At 42.6% G+C, this 24,406-nt stretch overlaps 1 long non-coding RNA gene across 3 annotated transcripts in view; it reads right to left on the reverse strand.

Annotated features, from left to right (window-relative positions):
- LOC111185561 (uncharacterized) overlaps window positions 1-24,406 on the reverse strand; it is a 187,528-nt gene that overhangs the window by 134,675 nt on the left and 28,447 nt on the right. For all 3 annotated transcript variants that reach the window (XR_002647578.3, XR_016388262.1, XR_016388261.1), the window contains one exon: window positions 10,083-10,199. This is a non-coding gene — a long non-coding RNA (uncharacterized LOC111185561). The remainder of the gene's footprint in view (window positions 1-10,082; window positions 10,200-24,406) is intronic.

Here is a 24,406-nt window from a genome sequence, read left to right on the forward strand (position 1 = left end):
TACATGATTCGGTTTGAGAGAAACCACCCTAGAGAGGTTATATTTGAGCCGGGTCCATAACGCCGAGAAGGAGGTCACTGAGCGGGGAGGGCAGAACAAGTGTTCCCGACAGCAAAGCCCTGAGACTGATCTGGGAAACTGAAGACCTCGAGTGACGAGTGACAAGGGAAAGAGCACGGAGGAGGTGGGGCTGGAGTGACGGGGTGGGCAGGATGGGATCTGAATGCCATGCTTCTATTTCATACTCAAACAATAAGGAACCGTGAATGCCTTTTAGTCAAGAGAGAACGATCAAATCAAGTTACATAAAGATAATCACGGCAGTCTGGAGGATGGCTTGAAGCAGGGTGAGGCAATCAGGACTTGAAGGGGAACTGGGGCCAGGCAAAGGGAGTGGAGGCGGCAAGAGCTATTCCCGAGATGAGACGCACGGGACTCCTGGACCTCTGGGTGTCAGAGGCGAAAGAGAGGGAGAAATGCAGGCTGAATCCAGTGATTCCAATGATAGCGACAGAGGAGACAGACTTTCATGACCCGCTCACGGGAGGCCAGGAGGAGGAGAGCAAGCTTGGGGGAAGACGTCTGCTCAGCACTGTGTCCAGTGGCCGCCTGAGAGCTGGAGGTGGGGGAGGGATGAACAGGTGGTCAAGGTCAAGCCACCCTAAGGCCAGGAGTCACTGATGCGGCAGAGAGAGGCAGCCAGGACAAAAACAGGCAACAGAGACAGGAAGGAAACGGTGGCCCAAGAGCAAATGGATGTGACAGAATGACCCGGATGTCAACATGTTATGGCAACTTGTACGGAACAGCATGATCTGACTGGAGAGAATGGCCCTTGGGGCAGATGTTCGCAGCTGGCTACGTCAGGAGCCGTTCCCAAAATTCTTCTTCCCAAAACCAGGTACCCATCCCCCTGGCGTTGCTTTTAGTTAGAGATGGTGATGCAATGATACAGGAAGTCTGCTGAGAGCCTATGGGAAGACACACTTCTCTGATCAAAGAAACAGACGTAGCTGGTGCAGCCCCTTCTATCTGCCTTGAACGAGGACATGATGCCTAGAGGTTCTTGGAGCCAGCTTGTCACCCATGAGATGGCACAAAGACAAAACAGTAATGATGGGGAGGTGAAAAGATACAACACTGTCCAGCCCTGGACTACAGGAAACTTTTCAGCAAGAACCAAAGACAAGCAGTATTATGAAAGGAAAATCTGGCTACAAACGAGTCCAAGAGGAGGGAAATGTATTCTAAGGGAAGGTCGAGGATAGAAATTGTGTCCTGCTGTTTCCCCAGCACAATGCTTGGCATACAGTAGGCTCACAGCTCGCATCTGCTGAATCTACTGCTGGGAGAGAAAGCAACCTGAGCCACTCTCTTGGCCTGAGCACTTTTTACAGGTCCTGGCAGAGGCAGTCCTGAAGGCCTTACATTTTGGGAGCTCTGCATCCTAATCCCGTGAAGAACAGAGTCTCATCCTCAAAGGCCCACAGCTCTACAGCCACCCAGGGACTCTCCAGGGAACACGAGTCATCTTGTAGGGGGATGTTTACTCCTCCTGACGCAGAGAAAAGCCATGGATCCACTGGAATCTTTCATCGTCTGATTCTTCAAGACTGAAAAGACAGGAATCTCAGAACGCCTGACTTAGGCCAGGTTTCATCTGGGATGACCAACTCCAATGGCAAGGAGGTGGGTATTGGACAAGAAAGAACTAGCCAGCTTCACGGCTCCAGGGGAAACAACCTTGCCAGGTAGTGCAGCTTCAGCAAGCTTTCTGGGTGGAGAAAGATGGCCTAGCGGCTGGAGAAGGGCCACAGCTGGAGGAAACTTACCATCTGAAGAGTGCTCACAGACTATCCCACAAAACCTCACAGCCTCCTAAATTTTACTGCAGCTTCATCTCCTCCTGATACCCCCTCCCTTCGCCACCCCTTCCTGTACTTCCACCTCCCTGCACAAATTCAGTAAGGAAAATAAGTCTTATCATACTTTATGTGGTCTTTTCACAAATAGTCTTTTTACAAAAACCCCTCAAAAATATATATATACACACATATATATATAATCTAAATGTTCCATTAAGGAAGAATGACATTTTCAAATGTTAGTTTTGTACATATAATTCCGAGAGAGCCTTACCATATTATTGGAGAAGCTAATCTAATTTTCTACAGACCAAGTATAAGCTCCAGCTAAAGCTGCGTTTAGGGACTTTTCTGGTGGCGCAGTGGTTAAGAATCCACCTGTCAATGCAGGGGACACGGGTTTGAGCCCTGGTCCGGGAAGATCCTACGTGCCGCGGAGCAACTAAGCCCTGGCACAACTACCAAGCCTGCGCTCTAGAGCCCGTGAGCCACAACTACTGAAGCCCGCGCACCTAGAGCCCGTGCTCCACAACAAGAGAAGACACCACAGTGAGAAGTCCGCCCACTGCAATGAAGAGTAGCCCCCGCTCGCCAAAACTAGAGAAAGCCTGCGCACAGCAACGAAGACCCAACGCAGCCAAAAAAATTTAAATAAAAAAAAAAAGCGATAAAACACTCTTTCCAAAAAAAAAAAAGGAAGAAAAACTGCATTTAACACTCTATGTAAGTGGCCTCATGCACGTGACCTAGTGGAGAGGAAGCCCTAACAAGAGACAGCGCCACCTATGGATCACACACTGAAAGTACAGTCTTACTGTCCATTTTAGCGTATTTAGGCTGACGGGCTGTATGGCCTTGACACGAGTAATTTATTTCAGTTGAACTGACCTTGAACATTTTTGCAGATTTCATTGAAGCAAAATGGGGATAAAAAATTCTAAAACGCTGGCAAGGTATTCTGCCTCATTTCATTCTTCTAATGTTATTTCTCACATCTCATAAGAAATCGTGTTAATTTGTATTCACTCCTGGCTCATTAATACATATTTATTGGGCACCTATATGTGCCAGACCATGTGTCTGGCAACAGGATTACAGTGATAAACAAGACAGACCGGGCCCCTTGTCCTTTTAAGATTACAATACTTCTAGAATCTGACCACTTCTCATCACCTCCACCAGGAGCAGCTTGGTCAAAGCCGTTTGGATTACTGCAAGAGCCTCTTCACTGGTCACCCAGTTTTCACTCTTCTGCACCCACAATCTCTTCTCAACAGAGTACAGAGGGAGCCCTTTAACCTAAGTCAGATGACGACCCTGCTCTGCTCTAAACACCCAAAGCTTCCATCTGATCCAGAGTAAAATCCAAAGCCCTTACTGCGTGAGATCTCGCCTCCCCTCTCCACTTCTACCCCTTCCAAACCCCCATGGACCATGCCCAGCCACACTGTTCTCCTGCTCTCCCTCAAACTTGAGAGGCCCCAGGGCCTTTGCACTTGCTAGACCCTCTGCCTGAATGCTCACCCCTCAGATACCTGCATGACTCACTCCCTTACTCCCTCCAGGCCTTTACTCAAGTAGCCCCTCTCGACCACCTCTCATAAAATCGCAAGACACCACCCCTCCACGTTGGCACCCCTCCACGTTGGCACCCCTCCACGTTGGCACCCCTCCACGGTACTTGTCACTATGTGACACACTACCTGCAAGTATTTGCCTGTTTGTTAGCTGTTGTCTTCCCAGTTAGAGTTCAAACCCCATGAGGGCAAGGATGTTGTTCTGTTTACTGCAGAATCTCGAGCTTAAAACAGTGTATGTCCAGTATGTGTCGAGTAAAGTCTCACACACTCTCCCTGTGTATCTCTCTCCCCTCTCCAGGACACTGGCTCCTAAGTACAGGGGAGAAATCAGATGTGGAGCCCTCACACTGAGCCCCTGGTCCAGGACAAGGAAGGGCTTTCCTACGTATGTTTGGAGCAGAGCTGGAATCGTAGGTTTACGACCTGCAGTCACACCGGGCTCCGGACTACTCAGAGGGGCCTTGTGCTTGGTTTAATGCTCTGTAGTCAACGACTTGAAGTTCTTAATAGTTTTTGAACAAGTGGACCTACATTTTCATCTTACACTGGATCCCACAAATTATGTAGCTGGTCCAGTTTTGAGGATTTCAGGTAAGAGATGTCTCAGTAAAATAGCCCACTGAAAAAATACTGCAAGGAACAGCTCTCACAATGCATGACCCTTTGGGCAGTTCATGGCCACCAGCTTTTCTGTCACTACTAATTCAAGGACGGGAGCTTGGTCCCTGAGGCATATGGGATTTTTGCTCTCTTCAGACTAGGACAGCAAAACCCTTTGGTGGGTCATGGGATTGTTCCCGGCAGATCTCTCCTCTGCACCTTTCTCTCCCCCAGGTCTCCCTCCCTCTAGGCCACAAGCTGGAATTCCCCCACACCGGGGTCAAGGTCAGCGAATGGCAAGAGAGAGGCCATAGCACGTTCACATGGATAAAACTGTAAAATTAACTACTGCAGAGCTTAAATTTAAAAGAGACAGAAGAGCTCCACTCCAGTGGGGAAAAGAGATGGTTTGTGGCGTTTGCTTAGATGTTGATGGGAGGGAAGAAAGAGTACTGAGCCCAGGAAAGAGTGAACGCTTAGGGGTATGATGTGGTGCAAAGCAGGGGGCAGTGCGAAAAGGTAGGGAAGGCACGTAAAACATCTCTGAAGACTCAGCAACTGCTCTGTCTCAGCTCAGGGAACCAACAAATGGCTCCTTGTGCTGTCTTGGTCTTGGCAAGACCAGTGGCCAGAGCAGCCGGTGTTCCAGCTGACCCCTGCTGGCTCTCGAAGAAAATGTCTGTGTGCAGGGCTGGCAAGGCCTCGAAGGGTTTTTCCAGAGTGATGGATGCACACACAACAAGCCAGATGCCTGGGAGTGGGGGAGGTGATAAGGCTAAGGAACACTTTCAAACCTAGTTCTCTTAACAGGGTAATTACTTGGTGATCCATGTAGAAACAGAAAGGGGAAGAGAGCCATGTTTTTAGAGAGGGGCTAGAATGGTATCATAGCGTCATCTCTTTGAGACTCTTAAGTACGGAATGGAAGGCTGCAGTCCGCAACATAGAACAGAAAAACATCAAACTTTTAAGATGCTTACTTTGTTTCTCAGTCTCCTTCTCTCCTCCCTCCCTGACTGAAGGCAGTCATGAGAAGTTGCCAGACAAAAAGGCACGTCTTACATTCAAAGTAGTTCCCAGCAACACAGCATTGTAAATCAACTATACTCCAATAAAAATTAATTTATAAAAAAGTAGTTACCAGTAACTTCTCTAGTCAGCCCTCAGCAACATTAAACATAAGGTGAAAATTAGATCTCACTTTCATTAGCTCCAAAGAAATATATCTGGACAGAATTTTGCAGAGAACTGTTTAAACCTTTTTAGGATGGAACAAGAAAATGTATATAACCTTATTTATGAAACAGGAATTAATTTTCAGTTCCTTTCTAAAGTTTTCTAAAAAGCCCTGCTTCATTTATGCCTAAAAAAACATACTTTTATAAATACACATTGGTATTGCCTCACTACTAAACTTGAGGAAATAAAGGCATAAAGATTTACGTTTCTAGGTAAGACCTGTTTTTAAACATATTAGGTAGACTAATAAGTCTACAGCTGCCAAAAAATCCATCCTCCCATCAGTAGTATAAATATATACCAGAAACTTCGTAATGTTTCCTTTTGAATTTCCCTCCTTCATGAGCTCAACTCAGCTGCATCCCTCCCCATTGTTCTGCAATGTTCACCTAACGATCCAATCAACCAGCCAATCAACCTGCCCTTATCAGGTGTTTACCAAGTACTCAACAAAAGTACCTTCAAGCTCTTTGTCTTCAAATTTACACCACAGGAGAACACAATTAAGTCCTAAGCAATGTGGTACAACAACTTTGGGAATTCAAGGGAGGAAAAAAGCCTGACTTAGGCGGGAGTTTAGCGGACGAAGACAGACTTGAATTTGCTCTTGAAGGATCAAGACGGTTCAGAGCAGCAGGGGGAAAATAATAAAGAGAAATTAGTGGTCGGGGGAGAATCTTTCAGAGAAAGACCCATACAGACAAGAAGAAACGGGAGAGAGATGTCTGAGTCCAATTATTACTTTGAATATTAAACAATGTTTACATCTAGGTGAGGATAAACTATGCCTTTCCTCCGGTAAGAAATAGAAAGGCAGCATTTGGGGGCTTCCGTAGCGGTCCAGTGGTTAGGATTCTGTGCTTCCACTGCAGGGGGCCTGGGTTCGATCCCTGGTCAGGGAACTAAGATCCTGCAAGTGGCTCAGCATGGCCAACATAATAATAATAATAAATAAATAAATAAAATAAAGGCAGCATCTAAAAAAGCAAAGGAGGTTTTTGACAGGGGAGGCTTCTAGCAATGTTTGGAGACATCTTTTGTTGGTCAGGAAGTCTCACTTTTCACACCCCTGTGACATAGAAAGTAAGCGGGCCAGAAGCAAAAACCCTAGCATGAAATGGCATCGTGATCGAGGCGACTTACCTCAGGCTCCTCGGGATAAGTAGGTTGTGATAAAGTACAACCTCACTTCTAACAACAGTGGTTCTCAAACTTTAGGGAACGTAAGACACACCTGAGTACCTGTCAAAACGTGGCCCGTAAGCCCCATCCCCCAAGATGTTGATTCAGCAGCTCTGTGGTTTACTAATTGGCATTTAAACACCCCTCCCCCTGCCAGGTGATTCTGATACAGGTGTATCTAGGACTGCATTTTGCACTGCCCTGTGAACTGTCTCCTAAGCCACTGGTTAACTGAGCAAACCCATCAGCTTCCAATTTATTTTCATGGACCATCAAGAGCTTTTGCCATCCAACTTTGGAAGAGTGTCTGAGATGCTTCCATTTCTGTCATCATTTTCTTTCGCCTAGAGGCATTCAAGGTTCACATCAAGAAGGGAGAATTCGAGAGATGCTACCATGAGCTGAATGCTTGTATCCCCCCAACATTCATATGTTGAACGTCATAGTATTTGGAAGTGAGGTCTTTGAGGGGTAATCAGGCTTAGATGAGGTCATGAGGGTGGGACCCGCATGATGGGGTTACCTGCCTTGTAAGAAGAGGAAGAGAGTCCAGAGCTCCTTCTCTCGCTCTCTGCCTTGTGAGGACACAGCAAGAAGACAGCTCCCACCAGGAACTGAATCTGCCAGAACCTTGATCTTGGACTTCTAGCCTCCAGAACTATGAGAAGTAAATGTCTGTTATGTAAGCCACCAGTCTAGGTATTTTGTTAGAGCAACCCAAGCCGACTAAGACAGATGCCACGTTTCAAAACTGAGGAGTGAGATGGATCTGCTATGAAACATGGCCTAAAAACATGCTCCCCTACCTCTTTCCTCTTCCCAGCACCATCTATGTCAGAGGAAACAGACAAGCTTGAGCAAACAGGTTTCAGTTAAAATATGAATCATCTTGACCTCAGCCTAATTCATAACTGGAACGAAATCTGACCATTTTTGTTAAGCTTTGGGTATAAACACAAAAGGCAGAAGCCTTTGACTTTCTAGATGGAAGCGTAGATCGTAACAGCTGTGGCAGTTCTGGTGATTAATTGGAACCAGTGGTGATGGATTTGGGCTGGTGAGGCCTCCATGTAGAAGGCAACGAGCAAAGGATGCCTGAACCGACTCATGTGTTCAACAAAGGCTTTCTGAGTGCTTACCATGTGCCAGGCTCCAGAGTCCCAGCCGTGGACAAAACTGGCCATGTTCCCCCTACATTCTGGTAGCCAAAGATGGAAGATACTTTCAAGTGGTAATAAGGGCTAGAAAAGACACTGAGAACTGAGAAAGAGAGGGTGATTGGGGGGTAGGAGGTGGCTTCTTTAGAGAGGATGGTCAGGGAAAGTGTCTCTGCAAGACTGACATTTAAGCTGAGACCTAAATGTCAAGGAGAAGCCGGGCATGTAAAGATCCAGGGAAACAGTAGATGCAAATCCCTGAGACTGAAAGGAGGTTGGCGTGTTTGAGGAACAAGAGAAAGGCCACTGGGGCTGGCCCAAGTGAACAAGATGGAGGAGAAGCCAGAAAAGTAGACAGGATCCCGACGGGGCAGAGGTATCATCACTACTGCGGCAGAGGCAGAGAACCATTCCACAGTTAACACTCCTGGGGGCAAATCTTTGTTTTTGTGGGTGATTGCCAGGCTCTGCCTTACACATCGACACAACGAATAACTTGGGTCTGTCAGGTTGATGATTTCAAGCTTGGGAAGCCCTTCTCTCCCTCATCCCCTTCTCCTCCTGTTCAAGATGCCTGAAATTGTATCGAAAAGGCAGATTCAATACTCTGGCTCTGTAGCCAGACAGCCCAGGTTTTAGTTTCACCTCTGCCACTTTTTAGCTGAGCCTAAACAACCTGAGCCTTGTTCTTCACATCTGTAAAATGGGGGTAACATGAACACCTTACAACACATGTAAGTCATTTACTAAAGCAGCTGACACAGAACAGTAAGTGCATACAAATGCTATTCTTATCCAGGAAGCTTCTTTTCATTTCTCTAATTTAAGACATTGATGCAAGTTCAACAGAAAATCTCTCTGAAATAGTCATACTATAAGTTGTTATTAGTCATTTGTACTTTAGTGTGAATGAGTCTGCAATTCTTTCTCCAAAGCTCCACAAAGTTGGGTGAAAGAGAGAGAGAGAGAATATGAATGAGAGAAATTCTAGATTTCAGAGTAACCAAAGGAAAGGAAAAACGAGAGGGGTGAGGAAGACTATAGCCTCTGAAATCTTCACAGTATTTAAATTCATTAAAACCTATTAATAAAGGAAAAGAATCAAGCCTTTACTTTACTTTCCCATACAAAGTGCATTTCAGGGTAACCAAATGACAGAAGCTTCTCTTTATGAAAAGTATTCCAGCAAAGCCATAAGAAACGATGATAGAATTAAAATATTACCATTTAGCAACCTCTAACAAGCTAAATTGGGTCAAGGTAATAGCCATGAAGGGCCACTCACGTCACAAACAGAAAGAAGCGAGCATTCTGTGTCTCCAGATAGAAGTGTACACACCACCACTTATGAGGCATTTCTACTCTAAACTCAAGCCTAAACCTTTAGCTCTATCGGTTTTATGTAACTACACATAACAGAGGAACATATTAAAAATCAAGGGGAAGCAACTGGCAAAATCCAGGCTATGAAAAACCCTCTTGGATAAATTACTCAGTTTCTTCAACAAGTAAATTGCGGGGAAAAATAACATGAGGGGAAACCTGTAGATAAAAAAAGATTTAAGAGGAACCTCAACATATGGACTTATCAAAAGATCCCGAGTCAAACACACCAACCATGAAATTAAAAGCTGATGATAAAATCAGTGAAACCTGACTGGATATTTGACAACATTAAGGAATTGCTGCTACATTTTTCGGTGTAATAATGGTATTGTGGTTACTTTTTAAAGAGTCCTTAGCTTGTGACAAAGCGAGAGAGTGGCATGGACATATATACACTACCAAACGTAAAATAGATAGCTAGTGGGAAACAGCCGCATAGCACAGGGAGATCAGCTCGGTGCTTTGGGACCACCTAGATGGGTGGGATAGGGAGGGTGGGAGTGAGGGAGACGCCAGAGGGAAGAGATATGGGAACATATGTATAACTGATTCACTTTGTTATAAAGCAGAAATTAACACACCATTGTAAAGCAATTATACTCCAATAAAGATGTAAAAAAAAAGTCCTTAGCTTTTAGAAATACATACTGAAATATTTATATATATTTAAATATATCTACATTTATAAATATTTATAAATATACATTTTCATGTGAAATATATATAATATCTGAGATTTGCTTCAAATTAATCCAGGAGGGGGGTTGTTTTTTAATAACACAAAAATAACAAAAACTAAAATAAAATCAGAAATATCTAAAAATAACTTTACAATTTTCCTTAAGGTTCCTGTTCCCTACACACATTTTACTGGTAACCAAGGACTCCGCGAGTTAGAGGCATTTAAAAACTTTTGACATGGGGCACGATAATAATAATAATGACCACTAACATTTCTTGATAACCTATACAATTTGACTAGACCCAGTCCAGGAACATACTCAGCCAGAAAACTGATGCCATCGCCCTGAAAACAAACAAACAAACAAAAAACAGAGAGAAGAGTCACTCACCATGAGTTGCATTTCTGTCTCCCCCAGCTCACTGTGAGCCGCTGAAACCAGGGAACCACGTTTTATTCATCTTCCTCTTGCCGGGTCCACTTACCAAGCCTGGCCCGTGCGGCGTCACTAAATGAGGAGGAAAGGAAAACGTGGAAACACAGAGTAAGAGAGGGATTCTGACATCTAAAGCTGGGAGAAAGAAGCTGAGGCCAGTCTGCTTGGACTTGCCCCAGGGAACAGCGAAGGGACAAGACTCTACTCAATCTACCTGAAGAAAACCACAGACCAAAAACGGACGAAAGTCAGTAACCAGAGGACGTGGTTTGTGACTTTAAACTGGCTTGGTCTCTCTTCTGCTTCGTTGAGTCCGGCATCCCCAGGTGAGACTGGGAACTAAAGGGCCTGGAAGGGAAAGAAACCTCCACCCACAGGGGGCAGCAAAGAGCTAATGTCGTAAGAGAAGCGGAAACCGCATCAGCAAGGTGGGGCGTCAGCACTTCCTGCTGGGAACTTCCAGCTTTGGCATCACTGCCTACCTGTCTCACTGGGCAAGAAAAGGGAGCTTTTTTGGAGGAATGTTGGGAAGCAGGAAATCGGTAGCAGTGTGGGAGGGATAAACATTGCTGTGACAAAGTGAGAGCAGATCAGGTAGAGTATCGCGTAGAAAGTTTTTCATATAAACATCCTGAAAACTGACCCTTAGCGAAACCTCAGTTGCAAATCGTTCTGCAGGTTCTCTCTCAGCGCATGCGCATGACTATGTAACAGCATTTCAAAGCCTAATGCCCAGCACCACAGTGACTCAGCAAAATCATCTGAAAGCACTTTTAAGTGTCAGTTTATTACTGAAGGTCTCCTCTCTGGATTCCTTGATGCTTTCTCCAACCAAGGCCATAAGCAAAAAAGAAAAAAAACTTCTGATGCGACACTGAGGCCTTGGTAATAAACCGTGTTGATTTGATCAGGTTAAACACGGAGCCACTTAGGCACAGACCTCGCAACTTGCTTCAGAGTCCTAGCGCCCGAGGTCGACCCAGAGCCGGCGCCCCGCCCCGCCCCCTCGCCCACTCGGGAAGAGCCTGTTTTTACACAGACCCCGGGGAGTTTGCACAGTTCCGCTGTCATCTGGAGAAATGCACTTTCCCCCTCACTTCAGTTGCACAGCCTCCATCCCTTCTCATTGCAAATGGCGTTGGCGTGGACTTGAACGATTTTGCCCTCCTTGATTTTTCTTTCTCGTTGGCCCTACTGCATATCCCACACCTGGATGTAGGGAAGGATCGTCTCCTCCTCCTGACCTGTAACACACAGTTTCCAGGCTCTGTCCTAAGAATCCACTGCCAACTCTAAAATAACTCTCCCATGACCCTCTCCCAGAGTTGTTAGACAATCTTCATGGAAGACCAAAGGATATTGGTTTCAGGCAGACAACAAATCACAAAGGGCGTTACCTGAAGTTGGGCAGATGAGAGAAGAAACAGAAAAAGCTCCGGGGGGAGAGGGAAACCTCACAACTTCTTCTGATTAGGATCCAGAGTAGTATCTCTCTTCTCATCTAATTTTTCTAGTTTCGGGAAATAAGGCAGGAGGAATGTCATGAGCAGAGAGGGTGATGCCCGGCCTTTGGAAGGTCTGGGCAAGTGCCTGGTAGCCAAGGGAGGATGTGTACTTCCTGCATTTTCCAGAAGGGAGAATCTGCTGCCCCAGGGGTCCTGCTGAGACAGGAAGGAAGGGGGCAGGGCACAAGCATCAAACAAATGACGCAGCTCTTGAGGATACAACAAAACCTAGTTAGAACCAACTCGGCCCAAGATGGCAGAAGATTCAACTTCCTGTAGACCTTGAGCCTCATTATATGCGCATTGTAATATATTAGCATATGCTAAGTTACACACCCACCAGCGCCAAAACAGTTACGAGGCCGACCGGTAAAAGGCCAAAAAGTGGGTGATGGTCCAATTCCTGGAAACCCCTGCCCCTTCCCTCAAATTGTCGGAATAATCCTCCCACTCGTTAGCCTATGAAATTACCCCGCCCGTAAACACTAACCACCCCCACACCCCAGGCCAGTGTATCTCTCTAAATAAATTCGCTTCCACTTCATTATGGCTCTTCAATTCTTTCCTGCGCAAAGCCAAGGCCCCTCACTTGGCGGCCCATCACGGGAGCTCACCTGAGACCTGAGACATGACGGTTCTCTTGCTCGCACTCCTGCGGCACTGCCAGATGCCTCAGGAGCCTGAGAAGTCACCCATTCCGAGCCCCAGTGGCCCAGTGCAAGGGCCTAGAAACCAGACACCACCCGACTTGGAATCCCAACTCCAGCACTTGGATGAGCTCCCACATTTCTGAGTCTTAATATTCTAATTTGCAAAATGAGAATCATATCCTGGGAAATCTTGAACAATAGCATGGGGTGATTACTGTGATAATTAAATAAGATGAAGTGTGGAAAGCCCCTAGTATTGTGGCTGGATGCTCTCAGAATTAAGTAGTTTTCTTTCTCCCTGCCTTACTGCCATCCTATTATTTCAATCTTTCCTTTCCCAGTTATTCAATTGGCCTCACTCAGGGAAATCCTCAAATTCCACTGAAAGCTATGGGCTGACATTGCAGGATGCTTTGTTTCCTGAACAGGGCAGATGAACATGTTACTCAATTTGACTTCTTTCTGGGTTCATGTCTAGCTCTAGAATATGAGACACCCAATAACATATGCCCACTCTATTTATTATAATTCTTTTACCAAGAGAAAAAGAATTTTATTATGCTTAAAGTTTCAAATATATACACAGAATGCTATAAAATACCCGTGTGAGCCCATCTCTAGCTTTAATGGTTATCAACAATTTAGTATTCTTGTCTCACCAGTAACCCTTCCACTTGTGTTGCTGTTACTGTTTTTCTAGACATCTTATTATACCACCATTAATACTTCAAGATATGTCATTAACAGATAAGGACATTTTCTATCATAACCACAATATCATTATCACAACCAATAAAATTAATAATAGATCCTAATTCATTTGATACCCAGTCGATATTCCCCCATTGTCTCAAAAATGTCTTCTTATGGTTGCTTCTTGGAATCAGGAATCCCCTGCCTTTGGTTAATGTTCCTTAAGTCTTTTTTTTTTTTTTTTTTTTTGCGGTACACGGGCCTGTCACTGTTGTGGCCTCTACAGTCGCGGAGCACAGGCTCCGGACGCGCAGGCTCAGCGGCCATGGCTCACGGGCCCAGCCGCTCCGCGGCATGTGGGATCCTCCCGGACCGGGGCACAAACCCGCGTCCCCTGCATCAGCAGGCTGACTCTCAACCACTGCGCCACCAGGGAAGCCCCCTTAAGTCTTTTTTAATGTGTAACAGGTCTTGCAGCAGCCATGGAGGTGCACCACCCAGATCCCCTCAAGGAGAACCTGCAGCCCAGCTGCACAGCATGAGGTCGATTCCAAAAGCCTCTTCACCCATGGTAAACACCCTCCCCAAGTAGCCCACAGTCAAGGCAGGGTAGAAAGGCCCAACTTCCTGGCCTGACACAGGACAGACAGCTCTGATGGACAACATTTGCTCCAGAGAGACCCACTGGATTGACCAAGGCTTTGCTAGGCCTGCTACGTGGGCCCTCTCCTTCTGCCCTGCGTCCCAGCCCCTTCCTTTACAGGTGTCGACCCTTATTAATCACCTTGCACCCAAACTGTGTCCCAGTACCTGCTTCTAGAGAATGCAGTTTGCATAGTTCTTTTCCTTTTCCATATCACTGACTAGTTGGAAGAAACTAGGACTGACCTTATATTTTAAAACACTGTTCACTAGACTTACTGTGGTGATCATTTTGCAACATATACAAATATTGAAACAGTATGTTGTACACCTGAAACTAATGTTATACGTCAATTACATAAATAAATCAATAAAATACTCTTTTCAGCATCCCCACATTCATTTTTCAAGAGTTGAAATAAGCCAAAGATTCTCATTTTCACTAAAAGCAATTTCTGACCAACTAAAATCAAAAGAAATCAAAGATAAATACAATATACCTTAACACTTCCACTCCATTTTCTTAAAAAGCTAACCTATTTCATATACATGCCTACTGAACTGCTGATGTTACCAAAATAATCCACAAAGAAGAAAAGGCCAAGATTTCTATTAAAAACTATTGTCATGTGTAAATTATATGTTCATCGATCTCTTTCTTATCCCTAATAGACCAAGAGCCAACTTGAGCAACCACAGATTGTAGGGAAACTGCAGGAATTAGAATTCAAAACCTGTCCTAGGGACTTCCCTGGCAGTCCTGCGGTTAAGACTCGGCACTTCCACTGCAGGGTTCATGTGAATGAAAACTGGCTGACCTAAAGCAGTCTCAACTCCATCTCTCCCTGGATAAATGAGCAAGCCACCTTCCTTCCAGAATCTCATTTGACTCACCTGTAAATTGGAAACAATTACACTTCCAACTTCACAGGACTGTTGTGAGGGCTGAATGGGGTAAGGAATGAGACAGTGTCTTTTATGCTGTTACATGTCCACAGCTGTAAATCCTTGCCTGCACACGCACACATACACGCACAGACGCACACACGTTGCTAATCTGCTGACTCACCTTGTTGTTGGGAACAGCAGCTGGACCTGCAAATACTCCACCTTCCCCTTCCCACCTTCAGGGTCTCTGACGCCTGAGCCAGGTGTACGTGTTTAGGTCCTTGACAAATATCCTGGGCTTCCAAGGGAGGCCCACGCCATCGAGGTGAGTGGCAACAAGAACTAACGTGGGTACAATTCTCACTCATGCTTGTGGGGCCCACCCTTCCCTCACTCTCCCCATCTTTCCATCCATCTTCAATTCCTGACCGCCTGCCCCATGGACTGCAAGCTCCTACATCAGACACGCAAGTGACAACAGCCTTACAGAGACCGTGTAGTCAGCTCCCATGATTGCATATGGCCAAGTCTCTTTGTCTACGTCTGCCAGTGGTTCTTCTCCTCCGGCTGGATCGGGTCTGATGCACCCACACACTCACCTCCAAACTCATGCTCACTCCCCACCTTCCTCAGAAGAGCCATTGAGAGCATGGCCTCACCCCCTTTCAGCTTCTCCCAGGACCTCCCTATATCTTTAAGCTGACAGCAACTTTGTCAAAAGCCATAAAACTGCTTAGATTTTTCAATCCTACCCCAAGAAACAAGAAAAAACTCAAATAAACAACCTAACCTTACACCTAAATCTACTAGAGGAAGAAGAACAAACAAAACCCAAAGTCAGTAGAAGGAAAGAAATCATAAAGATCAGAGCAGAAATAAATGAAATAGAAATGAGAAAAAACAATAGCAAAGATCGATAAAACTAAAAGCTGGTTCTTTGAGAAGATTAACAAAATTGATAAACGTTTAGCCAGACTCATCAAGAAAAAAAGCGAGAGGACTCAAATCTATAAAATTAGAAATGAAAAAGAAGTTACAACTGACACCACAGAAATACAAAGGATCATGAGAGATTACTACAAGCAACTCTATGCCAATAAAATGGACAACCTGGAAGAAATGGACAAATTCTTAGAAAGGTATAACCTTCCAAGACTGAACCAGGAAGAAATAGAAAATATGAACAGACCCATCACAAGTAATGAAATTGAAACTGTGATTAAAAATCTTCCAACAAACAAAAGTCCAGGACCAGGTGGCTTCACAGGTGAATTCTATCACAGGTTTAAAAGACAAATCTCTCCACATAGAGGGCCACCATTTCAGAAGGTAATTTGTCAGTGTATACCAAAAACCTTTTCAAAATGAGCATATCTGCCACCACAGCCTGCTCCACTTTTAAGATTTATTTGAAAGACATAATCTTGGATGTACACAAAGGATCATCATGTCAGTTTAATTTATAATGGCAAAATATTGGGAAAATATTAATCAGAGGACTGATTGAATTATATTTTAACCATATAGTGGATTATAACGTATCCATTAAAAATAGTCCAAAAAATTGCAAGAAGCAGGCTTTTCACAGAAGAGGAAACATATATGGCCTATAAAAATATGAAAAAAATGCTCATTTCATTAGGATTTATGGAAAAGCAAACCAGGATTTCAATCAGATGCAATTTTATACCTATGAGTTTAGCAAAATTTAGAAGTTTGACAAGATCACCTACTAGAGATATTGTGGATCAATGGCTGGTAAGGTGTAAACTGGTACAAGCAATTCAGAAAATTGTTTGGCATTATCTTGCCAAGCTGAACACTCACATACCTTCCAACCCAGTAATTGCATTCCCGGCTGTACATCCCAGAGAAATGCTTGCACTTGGCACATGTGTACCAGAGACGTATGTATATAAGATCAGAGCAGTGTCTGCAATAGCAGAAACACTGGCAACAACCCAACCAGTCCCCAAAAGAAAAACAGATCAATAAATTGTATATCCACACGATACAACATGATAGATACCGCAGAGAAAACGAACCACTGCTACACATAATATGGATAAATATTAGAAACACAATGCTGAGGAGGGAAAGGCAAGAGACAAAAGACTATGTATCATTTATACAGTGCCCCAAACAAGCAAAGGTGAGCAATAGGGTTCTTAAACGACATACATTACAGCTAAGACCATATTTGACTTTCAAAGGTGGGCCTGGGCATTTGCGGCAACATGGATGCAGCTAGAGATTATCATTCTAAGCAAAGTAACTCAAAAAGAGAAAGACAAATACCATATGATATCACTTATATGTGGAATCTAAAATATGACACCAATCAACCTATCTGTGAAACACAGTCTCACAGACCTGGAGAACAGACTTGTGGTTGCCAAGGGAGAGGGGATTGGGGGGCGGGGATGGAGTAGCAGGTTGAGGTTAGCAGATGCAAACTATTATATATAGAATGGATAAACAAGACCCTACTGTATAGCACAGGGATCTAGATTCAATACCCTGTGATAAACCATAATGGAAAATATAAAAAAGAATGTCTATATGTGTATAACTGAGTCACTTTGCTGTACAGCAGAGATAGGCACAACATTGTAAATCAACTATACTTCAATAAAAAGTAAATAAATAACAGTAAAAAAAAAAAAAAAGTGGGCCTGGGGATGAGAGGTAGGGGATTCGGATAGAGAAACATAGATATAAGTGTCTGGTAATATCCTAGTTCTTGGATTGGGTGGTGGGTACACAGTATTCATTGTATTGTTATGCTTAAGAACTAACATCAAATTACATGTAATCTTCTGTATATATCAATTTTTAAAAGATAATGACATTCTGGAGTCAGGTGTGTTCAGTTTTGAGAGTGACCAGAGGAGGATTGGTTGGAGTGTCACAACAGAAGGGTTAACTCTGTTGGCAGTATAAAATACTGAAAGAAGGAGGACTATTTAGGACGATTTTCCGATTCTACAGAAACATCTTTATCTGTTTGTTCTAACCCTGTTTCTGCATATTTCGTAAGCTTTGCTTCTCAAAAAAAAAAATTCTTGCAAGTCAATCGATGCCATGTAAATTACGTCCTGCCAAGCATCCTGTGAGTAATACTTCTGAGCAGCTGGACAGCATCATAGCATGGTGGTAACAAGCCCATGTTCCCAAGTCCAACTGCCTGGCTCCAAAGACCACCCTGCCACTTAACCTGAGGTAAGCCACTTAGTCTCTCAGTCTCATTTTGTCATCTTTAAAATGAGCATGATAATAAGAGTTCCACCATATTTCACTGATGTGAGAATAGTTTGTGTAGTAAAATGCTTGACACTGGATATTCAGTAAGAAAATTTTCATTTCTGGCAATATGGTACACTAGTTCCCAGAACAACACTCCTGCCAAAAACAAACTCAAAAACAATATACAATATTGTATATAAAATATTTTTTATTTTTTTAAATGCATCCATAAACTGGCAAGAAAATAAAAACAACTTGTATCCTGATTTTGGTCTCTAGTACCATTTCCCATGAAGAGAAATGAGGACTCCTTAGAGAAAGAATTGATTCAGAGGGAGGATGGGAAGGATACAAAGGGAGCCTGTGACATTTTTGTAGTTCCTGAAACCAGGGAAACTTTCAAAGGTTAATGGAATCATAACAAAAAGACACAGGAGTGGGACTTCCCTGGTGGCGCAGTGGTTAAGAATCCGCCTGCCAATGCAGGGGACACAGGTTCGAGCCTTGGTCCGGGAAGATCCCACATGCCGCGGAGCAACTAAACCCATGTGCTGTAACTACTGAAGCCCACGTGCCTAGAGCCCGTGTTCTGCAACAAGAGAAGCCACCACAATCAAAAGCACACGCACCACAATGAAGAGTAGCCGCTGCTCACCACAGCTAGAGAAAGCCCATGTGCAGCAACGAAGACCCAACACAGCCAAAAGTAAATAAATAAAATAAAAAATAATAAAAAGCCAATTCTTTTTTAAAAAAAAGACACAGGAGTAAGTTGAAGAGGATCTTAAGGGCTTATAAGCATCAAAAAGAATGATTATAGTTGAACGACACACATTGACTATATTAAAACCAAAAATTCCATTGTATTGAAAAAAATAAAGCTGTGGGGGAGGAGGAACTCATTTGTCACTATCTAAAGAAGCTGTTAAACCAAATTCTTACTGAGAAAATTGGTAAAGGGAGGAAATTAAGCATTTACCTTGGCTTTCTAATATAAAATGTATTTTAGGAGAGCCAAATGGCTCTATTTTACAGAAGAATGCCAGCTAGTAAATATAGAAGGAATAACAGGATTAATTAAAAATTTTCATTTCACAGCCCCTAATGAAATTATTGATTTGTTTTTCAATAAATGAATGAATTGATTGTTGACTGATAGACGTTAAAAGCATTAGGAGAATGGTTGATAAGGAAATGGACATACATATGATGCTAAAGGAACACCACATAGATTCTTCTTGGTCACAAGCAAGGAATGTCAATGCTCCCTGCTTATCAGGTTGCTGTCCCCCCAACAGCCAAATCTCTGATGATATGGATACACAGTTCACAACACTTCTGACACATGCGAGCCAAAAAATGTCCCCTTCATATCTTTAGTCTGAGATAAATCCCAGTCCAAAACCTAAAATGATAAGACTTCTAGAAGAAAACAGTGGAGAATATTTTCATGACCTTGGGAAAGACAAAAGCCACAAACTATTTTTTAAAATAATAAATTGGATTTCATGAAAATTAAAACTTTATGCTTGTGACCAAGGAGCACATGAAAAGATGCTCAACATCATTGCAAATTAAACCCATAATGAGAGGGCTTCCCTGGTGGCGCAGCGGTTGAGAGTCCACCTGCCGATGCAAGGGACACGGGTTCGTGCCCTGGTCCGGGAAGATCCCACATGCCGCGGAGCGGCTGCGCCCGTGAGCCATGGCCGCTGAGCCTGCGCGTCCGGAGGCTGTGCTCCGCAATGGGAGAGGCCACAACAGTGAGAGGCCCGCGTACCGCAAAAAAACAAAACAAAAAAACCACAATGAGAAACCACTGCACACCCAGTAATGGCTAAAACCAAAGCCTGGCAATATCAAGTATTAAAGAGAGGATGTGAAGTAACTGGATTTCTTACACATTGCTGGTGAGAATGTAAGGCACAACTAATTCAGAAAACATTTTGACATTTTTTTCTTTTTTTAAGTTAAACGTATACTAATCATATGACCCAGTAACTCTACTCCCGGACATTTACTCAAGAGAAATGATTTGTTCACATAAAGACATGTACATGAATATTCATAGCAACTTTATTCATAATAGCATAAGACTAAAACAATGCAAGTGTCTGTCAAAAGGTAAATGGTATAGGGGAGGAAACACACTTTTCCTCTATCTTCTTATATTCGGTGGCTGGGACATACAAATTAAACTAACAAACAACAGATTAGCAGGAGGGAAAAAAAAAGTTTATTTATGTGTGTAATGCATATACATGCAGGAGAATTCAGTGATGACTAACTCAAAGGGGTGGTTAGAATCTGAGGTTTATATATACCATCTTAAGAAAGAGTGATAAATTGTGAAGAAATGGCAAGACATAGGAAAGGGGCTTTGGGCTTCTAGGGGAGGTAAATTACGAGAAGGTAAACATACTGGAAACTAACAGAAAAGTTATTTTAGTAATATTTATTGTGAAGACCCATCTTGATGTCAACTTTCTGTCTCCAGTAATAAGGGTTGTTTTTCCCTTCCTGATACGGGAGAGAGCAGGGAAGACACCTTCACAAAGGGAAATTTATGCCCTGCTTTTAGGCAGATAGGAGGGCAGAAAACTCTTTCCACATCTGCTGTTTCTCAATTGCCTTCAGATCAAAATAATCCTTATGCCAAAGTGGCATATTCTGAAGCGGCATAATCTGATCCCCTTCAATGAATAAAAAATTGTAGTACAGGCATGCCTCAGAGATATCATGGGTTCAGTTCCAGACCACCACAACAAAACAAGTCACACAAATTCTTTGGTTTCCTAGCTTATATAAAAGTTATGTTTACACTATAGTAGAAGTAGTCTAGTAAGTATTCAATAGCATTATGTCTAAAAAAGAAATGTACATCTTAATTTAAAAATGATTTATTGCTAAAAAGTGCTAACCAGCCTCTGAGTCTTTAGCAAGTCATAATCTTTTGGTGGGGGAAGTGTCTGGCCTCAATGTTGACAGCAACTGACTGATCAGAATGGTGGTTGCTAAAGGTTGGCAGGGTAGCGGGGGCAATCTCTTAAAATAAGACAACAATGAAGTTTGCCACATCTTGACATCTCACAGATTGACTGTTCCTTTCACTAACAACTTTTCTGTAGCATGCAATGCTGTTTGATAAGCATTTAACCCACAGTAGAACTTCTTTAAAAATGGCAGTCAATTCTCTTAAACCCTGCCACTGCTTTATCAACTAAGTTTATGTCATATTCTAAACCGTTTGTTTTCATTTCAACAATTCTCACAGCGTCTTCACCAGGAGTAGATTCCATATCAAGAAACCATTTTCTTTCTCATCCACAAGAAGCAACTCCTCATCTGTTAAACTTTTATCATGAGATGGCAGCAACTCAGTCACATCTTCAGACTCCATCTCTAATTCTAGTTCTCTTGCTATTTCTATGATAGCTGCAATTACTTCCTCCGCTGAAGTCTTGAGCCCCTCAAAGTCATCCATGAGGGTAAGAACCAGTTCCTTCCAAACTCCTGTTGGTGTTGATATTTTGGCCTCCTCCCATGAATCACGAATCTTCTTAATGGTATCTAAAATGGCAAATTCTTTCCAGAAGGTTTTCAATTTACTTTGCCCAGATCCACCAGAGGAGTCACTATGTATAGCAGCTGTAGATTCACAAAATGGATTTCTTAAATAAGAGTTGAAAATCAAAATTACTCCTTGACCCATGGGCTGCAGAGTGGATGTTGTGTTAGCAGGCATGAAAACAACATGAACCTTGTACACTTCTATTAGAGCTCTTGGGTGACCAGGTATGTTGTCAATGAGCAGTAATATTTTAAAAGGAATCTTCTTTTCTGAGCTTAAAATATTCAAGTAAACCATGTTGTAAACAGGTGTGCTGTCATCCAGGTTTTGTTATTCCATTTATATAGAGAGACAGAGTAGATTGAGCATAATTCTTAAGGATTATGGATTTTCATAATGATAATGAGCATTGGTTTCACCTTAAAGTCACCAGCTGCGTTAGCCCCTAACAAGAGAGTCAGCCTGTCCTTTTAAGCTTTGAAGGCAGGCACTGACTTCTCCTCTCCAGCTATGAAAGTCCCACGTGACCTCTTCTTCCAATATAAGGCTGTTTCATCTACACTGAAAATCTGTTGTTTAATTTAGCCACCTTCGTTAGTTATCTTAGCTAGACCTTCTGGATAACTTGCTGCTTCACCTTGCACTTTTAGGTCATGGAGATGGCTTCCTTCCTTAAACATCACGAACCAACTTCTGCTAGTTTCAAACTTCTTCTGAAGCCTGCTCACTTCTCTCAGCCTTCATAGAAATGAAGAGAGTTAGGGTCTTGCTCTGGATTAGGCTTTGGCTTAGGGGAATGTTGTAGCTGACCTGGCCTTCTTTCCAGACCGCTAAGACTTTCTCCATATCAGCAATAAGGCTGTTTCACTTCCTTATCATTCGTGTGTTCACTGGAGTAGCGCTTTTAATTTCCTTCAAGAACTTTCCCTTTGCATTCACAACTTGACTGTTTGGTGCAAGAAACATAGCTTTGGGCCTATCTTGGTTTGCAATATGCCTTCCTCACTAAAGCTTAATCACTTCTAGCTTTTGATTTAAAGTGAGAGACGTGCAACGATTCCTTTCACTTGAACACTTAGAGGCCACTGTAGGGTTATTAATTGGCCCAATTTCAATGTTGCCCTGTCACAAAGAATAAGGAGGCCTGAGGAGAGGGAGAGAGATGAGGGAACAGCTGGTCAGTGGAGCAGTCAGAACACATACAACATTTACCAGTTAAGTTCACTGTCTTATGTCGCACAGTTCATGGCATTCCAAGCAATTCAAGGGCAACATCAGTGAACACTGATCACAGATCACCATAACAATTATAAATCATAATAAGAAAGTTAGAAATACTGCAAGAATTACCAAAATGTGTCACAGAGACACCAAGTGAGCAAATGCTGTTGGGAAAATGGTGCCAATAGACTTGCCCTATGCAGGGTTGCTACAAACCTTCAATGTGTGAAAAATGCAGTATCTGCAAAGTGCAATAAAGTGAAGTACAATAGAACGAGGTGTGCCTGTATATCTTTACGATGGAATACTACTCATCAAAAAAAGAAACAAACTCTTGATACACTCAACATGGATGACTCTTAAAAGAATTATACTGAGTAAAAGAGCACAGTCTACATAATTCCATTTATATGAGATCTAGAAAAGGAAAATCTCATTTATAATGACAGAAAACAGACCACTGGATTGCCAGACCCAAGGCTGCAGGACACTGACCAGAAGGAAAACAAGGAAACGTTTGGGGGGTAATGGAAATATTTTATATCTTGATTGCAGTATTGGTTGCACAAATGTATATATTTAATTAAAACTCCTCAAACTATATACTTAAAATGGGTGTATTTTATGCAAATTATTTTTCAATAAAGCTTGGTTTAAAAATATTAGCAAACTGAATCCAGCACTGCAAAAAACAAAAACTCATTGAAAACAAAACAAAAAGACTCTCATGGCCAAGTTAGTTGTAGTATGTGAATAAAAATCAGTTTAGCATTAGTTGAACAATTAATGTCATTTACCATATTAACAAATTAAAAGAGAAAAATATATGATTATCTAGAGATTGGTCATTTGGTAAAATTCAACAATCATTCATAATTTCTTTTTCTTTTTGGCCACGCTGCACAGCTTCCGGGATCTTGGTTTCCCCACCAGGGATCAAACCCAGGCTCTGGCAGCGAAAGCACTGAGTCCTAACCACTGGGCTGCCAAGGAATTCCCAACAATCACTCATAATTTTTTTAAGTTTGGCGCTCTAGGACAAAAGGGAGCATCCTTATCCTGATAAAGGGGATCCACAAAACCCAGCAGGAAGTTTTTAGTTAGTATTAGCTATAAATATACATATAGGTGCTACCATTTTATAGTTAAAGCGATTTGCTCTACAATTCAAGAAGCATTGTTCAACCTACCAAATTCCAGATCTCGGATGCAAGGAGATATAATTTATAGATCCTGACTTCAGGGATACAAAAAATCTGGTGATAAAGTTTTAAACATAGTCATTGAAGAAACATCCTCATTTGGAGTGAGATTTAAACATATTCATTTGATTTTCTTTTAATTGAAGTAATATTGACTTACAATATTATATGTTTAATTGTACAACATAGTGATTTGATATTTTTATGCATTACAAATGACACCACGATAAGTCTAGTTACCATCTGTCACCACACAGTTATTACATTATTGACTATATTCCCTGTGCTGTACAATTACATCCCCATAACTTATTAAACATATTCATTTTAAATGCAAAGCAACATATGATTAATACCAAATGGGTGATATCTTTAATTCATTGACAAGTATTTATTGAGTGCAAGGCACAAGATTGGATCTGAGATACAACAATGAACGAGAGAGTTAGGAGACTTTTTTTTTTTAATGAAATCATGTCATGCTCTAGGGATTTAATTTGTCATACAGGAGAGGTAAAATTGTCTCCTTAATTATTTTTTATTCTCTACATTTTATGTTTATCATTCAAGAATTGTATTATTGAATAGGTTTTCCCCAATGCACAGTGTCATGAAAACTTCAGCAGGTCATTAAGGGCTGGGCAAAATTTCTGATTTAGGG

This window comes from Delphinapterus leucas, chromosome 17 (genome assembly GCF_059928025.1).
Source record: "Delphinapterus leucas isolate spDelLeu-1000000601 "Yukka" chromosome 17, BTC_Dleu_Yukka2, whole genome shotgun sequence".
Lineage (NCBI taxonomy): Eukaryota > Metazoa > Chordata > Mammalia > Artiodactyla > Monodontidae > Delphinapterus > Delphinapterus leucas.